General features: G+C 40.1%; 1 pseudogene; it reads left to right on the top strand.

The window, feature by feature from the left end:
* Positions 1-8,499: 8,499 nt before the first annotated feature.
* On the top strand, positions 8,500-9,411 carry LOC143668414 (heterogeneous nuclear ribonucleoprotein A1-like 3; annotated as a pseudogene).
* The last annotated feature ends 1,861 nt before the right edge of the window (positions 9,412-11,272 follow it).

Below are 11,272 nucleotides of genomic sequence, written 5' to 3'. Positions count from 1 at the left end.
TGTATAATTGTTCATAGTATCTTCTTATGATTTTTAAAAAAATTTCTTCAGGGTCCAAGATCATGACCCCATCTCATTTCTGATTTTGTTTATTTGCATCCTCTCTCTTTTCCTCTTTGTCAGCCTGGCTAGGGGCCCATTGATTTTATTGAGTTTGTCAAAATTTTTATGATTCTTTCTTTTGTTCTTTGCTCTCCAATTCATTTAATTCTGCTTTACAACTGAACTACCCATGCACCCAAATTCTACTTTAATATTTGTTATTTCTCCTCTTCTGTTTGCTTTGGCGTTAGTTTGTTGTTCATTCTCTAGTTCCTCCAGGTGAGCAGTTAAGTCCTCAATTTTTGCTCTTTCTCTTTTTAAATTTAGGCATTTAGGGCAATAAAATTTCTCCTCAGCACTGCCTTTTTCACATCCCATAAATTCTGATATGTCACATTCTTATTTTCATTTGTCTCCAGACAGTTACCAACTTCTCTAACAATTTTTTATTCTTTTTTTTTTTTTATGTGCATGGTCTGAGAATTGAACCTGAGTCTCTGCATGGAAGGTGAGCATTCTACCACTGAAACACCCATGCACCCAACCCACTGGTTGTTCAAGAGTGCATTACTTAATCCCCACATATTTGTGAAAGTTCTGGTTCTTTGGTGGCTATTGATTTTTAGCTTCATTCCATTGTGATCAGAGAAAGGATTCTGAATAATTCCAATCTTTTAAAATTAATAAAGACCTGTGTTGTGCCCCAGCATATGATCTAACCTGGAGAACATTTCATGAGCCTTAGAGGAGAATATATATCCTGGTGTTTTGTAGCTTAATGATATATATTAGGTCTAATTCATTTATCAAATTGCTTAAGTTCTCTATTTCCTTGTTGATCCTCTGTCTGATTGTTCTACCTATATAAGAGAGTGATGTATTGAACTCTCCAACTATTATTGTTGAAACATCTAACTCTCCTTCAGTTTTTAAAAAATACTTTTATTGAGAAATCTTCACACACATACAGTCCATCCATAGTATATGTTTAATGGCTCACAATGTCATCATATTGCATATTCATCATCATGATTGTTTTTAGAACATTTGCATCATTCCAGGAAAAGAAAGAAAAAGAAAAACTCATCCATCCCATACCCCTTACCCTTCTCTCTCATTGACCACTAATATTTCCATCTGTCCAACTTTTTATACTTTCTCCCTCCTATTATTTATTTGCTTTTTATCCTTTTTTTTTTTTTTAACTCATCTGTCCATACCCTGGATAAAACGAGCATCAGACACAAGGTTTTCACAGGTCACATTGTAAGAGCTGTATAGTTATACAATCATCTTCAAGAATCAGGGCCACTGGAACACAGCTCAACAGTTTCAGGTACTTCCCTTCAGCCACTCTGATACACCATAAACTAAAAAATGATATCTATGTAATGCATAAGAATAACCAGGATAACCTCTCTACTGTTTGAAATTTCTCAGCCACTGACACTTCATTTTGTCTTATTTTTCTCTTCCCCCTTTTGGTCAAAAAGGCTTTTTCAATCCCATAATGCTGGGTCCTGGCTCATCATGAGTTCTGTCACTCATTTCCAGGGAGATTTACACCCCTGGGAGTCATGTCCCACATAGGGGGGAAGGGCAGTGAGTTTACCTGCTGAATTGGCTTTAAGACATAGGCCACATCTGAGCAAAAAAGAGGTTCTCTGGAGTGACTTCTAGGCATAATTATAAGTAGGCTTAGCTTCTCATTTACAGGAATAGGTTTCATAGGGGAGAGCCCCAAGATTGAGGGTTCAGCCTGTTGAACTGGTTGTCTCCACTGTTTGCAAGAATATCAGGAACTCCCCAGATGGGGAAGTTTAATATTTCCTCCTTTCTCCCCACCCCTCCAAGGGAACGTTGCAAATACTCTTTTATTCTCTGTCCAAATTACTCAGGTGTGTATCAGGGAATCACATTAACATGTACAAACCGACTAGATCTCATGCTTTATTCAAGATTCCAGGTGATTATGGTGTAAGAATAAACTGACCATACAAGTTAAATTAGATAACATGCTATCCAAAATATAAATTTTGCACCAAATAAACATCTCTTCCTTTGATCTTACACAGAAGTTGAAGTTTTAAAATATAGACCATATCATCCTTTACCCTGTGTTATAATTTACCTTAGCCTTATCCAGATCAGCTTCTTTCATATCACTAGTTCAAATCTGACCACTTTTTCAACTTTTTTAACAGTTGCTATATGGGGTAATTTTGACTTTCATAGCTTAAGAGCTTTAACTCTGAGTCTCAGGTGTCACATAAATACCTGAAACTTTGGGGAATGACCAGGTCATACACAAATACCTCAGTACCTCAGAATTTAAAAATAACATTTACAACTCCAGAATAGATGTGACTGCTATAAAGGTCTATAATCTAAGACCTTTTACAACAGGCTCCATCCAGATAACCCATGCTCTCAACTTTCTTATGGCTTCTATACATTTAAAGACTATTTTATCTGATATAAGTATAGCTACTCCTGCTTTCTTTTGGTTACAGCTTGCATGGAATATGTTTTTCCATCCTTTCACTTCCAATCTACTTGTATCCTTGGTTCTAAAATGAGTCTCTTGTAAGCAGCAGCATACAGATGGATCATATTTCTTAGTCCATTCTGCCAATGTACATCTTTTAATTGGTGAGTTTAGTCCATTAACATTAAATTATTACTGTAAAGGCCTTTCTTGAATCCACCATCTTATCTTTTTGATTTTGTCAGATTCATATATTCTTTTCCCTCTGTCTCTTTTTATCCTTTAAGTTACCCTTACTGGTACTCTTCAATTCTGTGCCCTCTTCCAGACCGCTCTCTCCTGGCTTTTTTTTTTTTTTTTTCAGCTAATAGAACGTCCTTTAGTATTTCTTGTAAGGCCAGTCTCTTGTTGACAAATTCTCTCAGCATTTGTCTATAAAAACTTCAATCTCTCCCTCACTTTTAAAGGATATGTCTGGGTATAGAATTCTTGGCTGGAAGTCTTTTCTTTCAGGATCTTAAATATATCATACCACTGCCTTCTCACCTCCAATGTGCCTGTTATGTGGTTCCCTTGTATATGCTATATAGCTTTTCTCTTGCTTCTTTCAGGATTTTCTGCTTCTCTTCAACATTTGACAGACTGATTAGTATGTGTCCTGGAGTAGGTTTATTTGGATTTTTACTCTATTTGTGGTTCATTGGGCTCCTGGATTTCCATATTTATGTCTTTTATCAGTGTTGGGAAGTTTTCCCCCATTATCTCCTCAACTAATCTTCCTTGCCTTTTACTCTCTGTTCTGGTTTGCTAGCTGCCGGAACACAACACACCAGAGACGGATTGGCTTTTAATAAAAGGGGATTTATTTTGTTGGTTCTTCAGAGGAAAGGCAGCTAACTTTCCACTGAGGTTCTTTCTTACGTGGAAGGCACAGGATGGTCTCTGCTGGTCTTCTCTCCAGGCCCCTGGGTTCCAACAACTTTGCCCGGGGTGATTTCTTTCTCCATCTCCAAGGGCCCGAGCTGAGCTGCAAGTGCTGAGATGAGGAATGCCAGGCTGCTAGACTGTGCTACATTGCGTTCTCTCATTTAAGCACAAGCCAATTAAGTTAAACGTCACTCATTGCAGCAGACACGCCTCCTAGCCGACTGCGGATGTAATTAGCAACAGATGAAATTCACCTACAATTGGCTCATGTCCACAGCAACAGAACTAGGTGCTTTCACCTGGCCAAGTTGACAACTGAATCTAACTACCACACTCTCCTTTTTTCTTTCTGGGACCTGATGATTCTTATATTTGTGCACTCCACATTATCCATTATTTCCCTCAGATCCAGTTCAAATTTTTTCATCTTTTTGCCCTTTGTTCTTTTGTGTGTTTGAAATCACTTGTCCTGTCTTCTATTTCACTTATTCTTTCTCCTGCCTCTTCAAATCTGCTGTTGTGTGTCTCTAGTTTATTTCTTTATTGGTCTACAGTGTATTTCATCCCTGTGACATCTGCCATTTCTCTATTTATTCTTTCAAATTCCTCTTTATGCTCTTCTATTGTCTTCCTAATCTCCTTTATGTCATTAGCCAACCCATTGAATTGATTCAATAGTGTTGTGTGAACATCTTTGATTAGTTGTTTGAAAGTCTGTGTTTCATCTGATGTTTTAATTTGATCAATAGGCTGGGCTATACTTGTCTGCATCTTCATATGCTTTGTGATTTTCTGTTGCCTTCAAGCATTTAATTATCTTGATAGGGTTACTTTGGAAGTTGATTTCCCTCAGTAGACTAAGGTTTTGTATGTGCAGGATGGGCTTGGGCAGGGCACAGGGTGTGGGGTGGGAGCACTACCCTGGTGCCTATGAGCACGGGGTGGGTATGGGGCTGTGGGAGGCAGTGTGGGGACTGTGAAGGTGGTGTACAGCTCAGGCAGACCTTGAAGCACACAGGCAGGGCATGGCATGGGGAACATGGAGGCAGGGCAGAACAGGAGGCAGAGTGGGCATGCTCTATGGGTGCTTGGGGCATGGGGGGTTGTGGTGTGTGTTTGTGTGGGCAGGACACAGAAAGCAGAAGGGCATGGCAATGGTGCATGGGGACAGGTACATGGGCAGAGTGCTTGTGTACACATGGAGCTTGGGGATCATGGGTAGCAGGGCATGGGGTTCAGGAAGTAGAGGTCAGGTGCAGGGGCTCAGGATGTGGGTGCATGTGCAGGGGGTGGGGGCATGTGTCATGATTATTGGTAGGCAGGATGTGGGTGCACACATGCATGGTTTGGGGGCAGGATGCAGGGGTTGAGGGATAAGGAGCAGGTATGTGGATATGGGGGTGGGTGGGGCACGGATGTGTCTGCATGCAGGGCAATGGGGTGGGGTGAGGATGCATGGGTCCCAGGGATGAGGTATGGGTGTTCCTGTGGTACAGGGGGCAGGACAAAGGTCATTGGGGTTAGTGGGAGGCAGGGCTCGGATGTGTGGCATATTCAAGGATCATGGCTTGGCTTACTTCCTAATCCTCATCTCCCTGTCTGTGAACTCCTGAAGCCTTCGGGCCTCTGTTTGCAAAGAGGTGCTTTAGGCTCTTTGCACTAGCTAGATGGTCTTCTGTTCTCTGTATCTCAGTTCCTCAGCTTTTTCATCTAGGACCTCTATATCTAGTGTAGATGACTCTGAGGGCATTTGTACCTTAGAATTGCTGTGCTGTCAATTCTCTAGATGTTCCTTTGAGCAGGGGTGAACTCAGCCTATCCTATTCTGCCATCTTTCTGAAAGTCAATTTTCCTTTATCTTTAAGATGTCAAATTGTTCTAATTTGCTAGCTGCCAGAATGCAATATACCAAAAATGGAATGGCTCTTAAAAAGGGGAATTTAATAAGTTACAAGTTTACAGTTCTAAAGCCATGAAAATATCCCAGTTAAAGCAAGTCTATGGAAATGTCCAATCTAAGGCATCCAGGGAAAGAAAGCTTGATTCAAGAAGGCCAGTGAAGTTCAGGGTCTCTCCCTCAAGTGGAAAGGCACATGGTGAACATGGTGTCTGCTAGCTTCCTCTCCAGCCCTCTAGTTTCATGAAGCTCCCCTAGGGGCATTCTCTTTCATCTCCAAAGGCTGAGGAACTCTGTCTCTCAAACTCTTGTGACTTTCTCTCTTGTCATTCTCTGCTCTCTCAGAATCTCAAAGCTTTTCCAAAAATGCTTCCTGTTTTAAAGAATTCTGGGAAAGTAATCAAGACCCACCTGGAGTGGGTAGAGACACATTTCCACCTAATCAAGTCTCCATGGAGATAACCTAATTAAAGTTTCCAACATGCTGAACAGGGATTAAAAGAAATGGCTGCCTTTACAAAATGGGATTAGGATAAAAACATGGCTTTTCTAGGGTACATAAATCCTCCCAGACCTCCCCCACATTATTAGTTATTTTCATTTCCTAGGATGCTCCAGCAAATACCATGAGATGGATTGGCTTAAACAATGGGAATTTATTAGCTTACTACTTTGAGACAGGGTAAATATCCAAATCAATGCATCATCAAGGTGATGCTTTCTTCTGGAAGACTGGCTACTGGGAACCCCTGGCTTCTCTGCCACATGGCGAGGCACATGGTGGAATCTTCTTGTCTCTCCCTTCTTTCCTGGGTATTTTGGATTTCAGCTTCTTGAGTCCATGGCTTTCTCTCTGTTTGCTTTCCATTCTCTTATAAAGGAGTCCAGTAATAGCATTAAGAGCCATCCTGAATGAGATGGATTACCTCTTAACTAATGTAGCCTCATCTAAAGGTTCCACTTACAATCCACACAGATGGATCAAATTTAAGAACAAGTTTTTCTGGGGTTCACACAGATTTAACCCACCACATTAGTATATAAGTTATGATTAGAGAGCTGTGTCCCCAACCTCTAATATTATTAAAAAGAGACAGAAAAAGAGATTAAGATTTTTTCTTAGGTTTGGAACTAATTAAAGATGCAGAAAATGTTTAGGAATATTATGTTATAGCTATATTTGAAATAAAGAATTGGAAATAATTTCAATCTTCAATAATGGGGAAAAATTAGCCATGGAATGTATTCCAGTAATCAAAGGGAAATTTTCTGAAGAATATTTAATCAAGTAGGAAGAGAACAAAATATGTTCACTGAAAAAAAAGAGCTGATGACAAGACATAAGGATCATGCGTAAGTTTTTTTATTAGCATTTAAACCAAAATTTCAGAAGTGTTATCTCTGGGTGGTAAAATAACTGGAATTTAAAATTTTTATGTTAGAAAAAATCCAAAATGTGTATTATTGATTTTACAATTGAGTATTTTTCTGAATGAAAGTTGCATAGGTAAAGTGAATAAGGAAAGGGTTTTAGAATGAACATGTTAAACAGGTGTTTTTTTCAAGTGGATGTGAAAATAATATTCCTAAAAAAGAAGCAATTAAAAATGATCTGTGTTTACTTCATTCCTCCTTAGTGGAATGAAACAGCTTGATGGTAAAGCCACTGTGGGACAGAAATACACAGAGCCCCCAAGATTTCAGGACAAATAACATGTTCCTAAATTAAATTTCCCCTATTGAGGTACCTGGCATGAGCCCCATTTCCCTGACTGGATCCTGACAGTGTTACTTTTCTAGTAGTAGTGGTATTTCCTAAATAATAAAAATCCTATGTGTTAACATCCTACCTCATGTACATTGAGCATTTTTCTGGCTCTCTCTTCTGGTGCACACTTTGTACAAATATATCTCCCTCTCATCTCTCACCAGCTACTACAACCAGTAACCAATTAGCCATGGACCAAGAGGGAAGCCTGGGTTGGCATCAGAGGGGGTTGAATCTGTCCCAGGAAGATTATGGAGGCAGAACCTGCATTTAAAAGTTGACAAAAAATACTAACTAGGATCAGTATGTTCTAGAATGTAGTGCTTGTTACTACATGCTCATGCCAGTGTTACAGATCATCAGGGGCATCCAATATAGTTTCCCAATATCTACTGGGCAGCAAAAATTTTTACTGGCACTTTGATCTTAAATGAGCCCCACCATATTGCAACAGTCATAATTTAATTGTTCTACATTTCTGTAGATTATGGAGTTTCTTTAAATGAGCCAAGAAGCAGCAATTTTTTTTTCTCATGAGAATGGTTATGTAAAGATTCAATAGAGGGCAGGCCATGGTGGCTCAGTGGCAAGAACGCTTGCCTGCCTTACCAGAGGACCCAGGTTCGATTCCCGGTGCCTGCCCATGTAAAAAAAAAGATTCAATAGATTGCTTTGTTCCAAATATTGAACTGGAAACATAGTTTCTCCTATCTTCCAAATTTCAAAAGAAAGACAGTACAATATTAGAACATAGTTACAGTAAGAATAACAGTTTCAAAACATGATCCTTCATTCTGTTCCTCAAGTAGATAGAGAACTAAATCTTCCCACCAGTGGAAGAGGTGGGATTCAAAGCCACTCTCGTGTCTAAGAAATTGTTCCATGAAAGCTGTGTCTCTTATGCCTCTGGTGGAAAAACTTCAACAATTACATCAATGTTAAAGTGATGTAGAAGCAGATAGGATAATCCCTGGGACCAACAAAATAGAGGCATGCTTGGTGAGCTTGCATCTCTGAGTTAGAGCAGACAGTAGGAGGCCTTATCTCAGTGGACACAAGCAGCAGAACCTCCTCCAGAGCCAGAGAATGTTGATCTTTGGAAAATGCATTTTCTGATGTTTTTCAGAAAGAGGTAGGCTGGAGACTTCCTGTCTCATCGGAATTGCTGTAAATCATTTTTTAATTTTTACTGCTTATAATTTCCCTCAAGGTTTTCCAAACTTCAATCCACTCAAGACTGAAGCCACTAAACAGGTTCATTAGCTTACCCTTTCTGCCCATGGACACCACTGAGTAAGCATCATCAGTCTTTCCAGCCACTCCCTAAAGAGTCTGACCAGCTGTGAAAGCTCTTTCACAGAGGGTTAACTTTTGAAACAACCGATGAGTCTGTGGAGCCATTTAGAGCAATGGGGAACACTCATGGACTATGTGGTAATGACAGATCCAGACATCAAGTGCTCCAGAGGCTTTGGGTTTGTCACTTACACCACTGTGGAGGGGGTGGATGCTGCCATGAATGCAAGGCCACACCGAGGATGGAAGTGCTGTAGAATCAAAGAAGGCTGTCTCAAAAAAGCCTTAACTGTGAAAAGGATCTTTGTTGGTGGCATTGAAGAGGACACTGAAGAGTATCACCTAAGAGATTATTTTGAACAGTATGGGAAAACTGAAGTGATTGAAGTGATGGTGACCAAAGCAGTGGCAAGAAGAGAGCCTTTGCTTTTGTAACCTTTGATGACCATGACTGTGGATAAGATTGTCATTCAGAAATACCACAGTTGAGTGACCAATTGTGGTAAGGAAAGTCCTGTCTAAGCAAGAGATGGGCAGTGCTTCATTCAGTCAAAGAGGTCAAAGTTGTTCTGGAAACTTTGGTAGTGGTTGTGGAAGTTGTTCTGTTGGAAATTACAACTTTGATTGTGGAAGAAACTTCAGTGGTTGTGGTGGGTATGGTGGCATACGAGGTGGTGGTGCATATGGTGGCAATGAGGATGACTATAATGGACTTGTTAATGATGGATGTAATTTTGGAGGTGGCAGAAGCTACAATGATTTTGGCAATTATAACAATCAGCCTTCAAATTTTGGACCCATGAAGGGGGGAAACTTTGAAGGCAGAGCTCTGGCCGTTATGGTGGTGGAGGCCAATATTTTGCCAAATCATGAAACCAAGGTGGCTGTGGTGCTTCCAGCAGCCGCAGTAGCTATGGCAGTGGCCAAATGTTTTAATTACACCAGGTAACAAAGTGTAGCAGGAGAGGAGGGCTAATGCAGTGATGGGAAAGCTACAAGTTACAACAGGTTTGTGAACTCAGCCAAGCACAGTGGTGGCAGGGCTTAGCTGCTACATAGAAGACATGCTTTATACAATACTCATATATGTGCAAAAAATAAAAAACCATGAGGACTGTATTTGTGACTACTTTTATAACAGGTTATTTTAGTTTCTGTTCTTTAGAAAGTATAAAGCATTCCAACAAAGCATTTTAATGTAGTTTTTTTTTTTGCATTCATGTTGTTGATTGCTAAATGTAGTAGTCTGATTATGATGCTGAATAAATGTACCTTTTTAAAAATATGCTATGTAAAATTAGTCTACTCTGAAGCCCTCTTGATAAACAGAATGAAGTTAGAATTCCTTTATGGTGCTGCCAGTTTCCATTCAAAATTCATTTACAATCTTAGAAGACTGCTTGTGGGCAGAGAAGCCTTCTGTCTTCAGAAACCTTGGTGTAGTTTAACAGTTACTGTGTTATGACTTACAGGTTTTTTTGGTTATAAAAATGATTGTTGGCACATCCTATGCAATGTATCTAAAGTGAATAATAGTACCATATAAAACTACAGATGGAAAATGAAGTTTTGTATCATCCAATAGCATGTTTAATCAATAAATAATCTGATATCCTCTTAAAGATAGAATCCATCATGTCAATAGCATAACATGGCTTTATCCCTTTCAGATTTATTTGTATAATTATACTGTCATAAATTTGGAGCACTTCAAAGATAGTTTTTATGCAAGCGCATCTTTAGCTTAGTCATCCAGAAAACAGCTTCATCCTATTTTCAGTTCCCACGAAGTAGGTTGTATTTCACAGATCAATGTTACAGAAAAGGACTGGAGCAAGCAGGTCCATGCTTGCCTAAGGTGTCATAGGAGGCGGGAGAGACAGGATCTGGGCCAGATCTGACTCCTGGACCCTTGGAGTCTTAACACCTAAAATATGCTGTATCACTTTGGATACTTAAAATTTTTAACTACTATAATCCAAGTTGCAATAAAAATCTTTGCAACAACACGGTTGATTAGTTCTCCTTAGAATAAATTCCTGTAAATGGAACTGTGAATCAGAGGGACCTCATCTCTTCCTACACCAAGAGTCAGATCAGTATAAGGATTCAAAAGGTGGTCTCTGAATCAAAGCTGCCTGTGATTAAAGCCTTGTTCTGCTACTCACTGGCCAGGATGAGGTACTTCATCATATAGTTACCCATCTGTAAGATGGACATACTAGCAAGACCTGACTGAGGGATAAGAGCTTTAATAAAGGAAGGGAAGATAGCAATTTTGTGAAGTGTGGGATTTAGTTTGTCCTTCAGAGCAGCTAGTAAATAACCAGAAACAGTACAGAACATCTGCTGCAGTCACATCAGTGACCAGACACACAGCATACACCAGGCTGGACCAGGTAGACAGGCTGAGACCCCACACAGAGCTGTGAATTCGCAGGCCATGGAGGCTGGTGCCCCTCCCCCAAGGGAACCAGCAGGCTGATTCCCCAAGGCAAAAAGAAACAGAGTTTACCAGCAGCAAAGGTTTTGCTGATCCAAGCTCCAATTGCAGAATTGATTAACAAATTCTAACTACTGAAAATAGGTCCTCAGCTCAGATAAACCTGGAATAAGCACTAAAGGTACTAGGAGTTTTTGCCCCAGCAGAGAAAAGTGGGGCTAACAGAAAAAAAAGGGGGCTTTCTGAGCTGGACAGACAAAATACTGGAAAAGGTCTGGACCTCAAGAAAAGGGGGCACTGGGCGTGCCATGGTGGCTCACCAGGCAAGAATGCTTGTCTGCCATGCCAGAGGACCCGAGTTTGATTCCCGGTGCCTGCCCATGTGAAAAAAAAAAAAAGAAAGAAAAAAAA

This window comes from Tamandua tetradactyla, chromosome 24 (assembly GCF_023851605.1).
Source record: "Tamandua tetradactyla isolate mTamTet1 chromosome 24, mTamTet1.pri, whole genome shotgun sequence".
Classification (NCBI taxonomy): Eukaryota; Metazoa; Chordata; class Mammalia; order Pilosa; family Myrmecophagidae; genus Tamandua; species Tamandua tetradactyla.
This window is presented reverse-complemented; position numbering and strand designations above follow the sequence as displayed.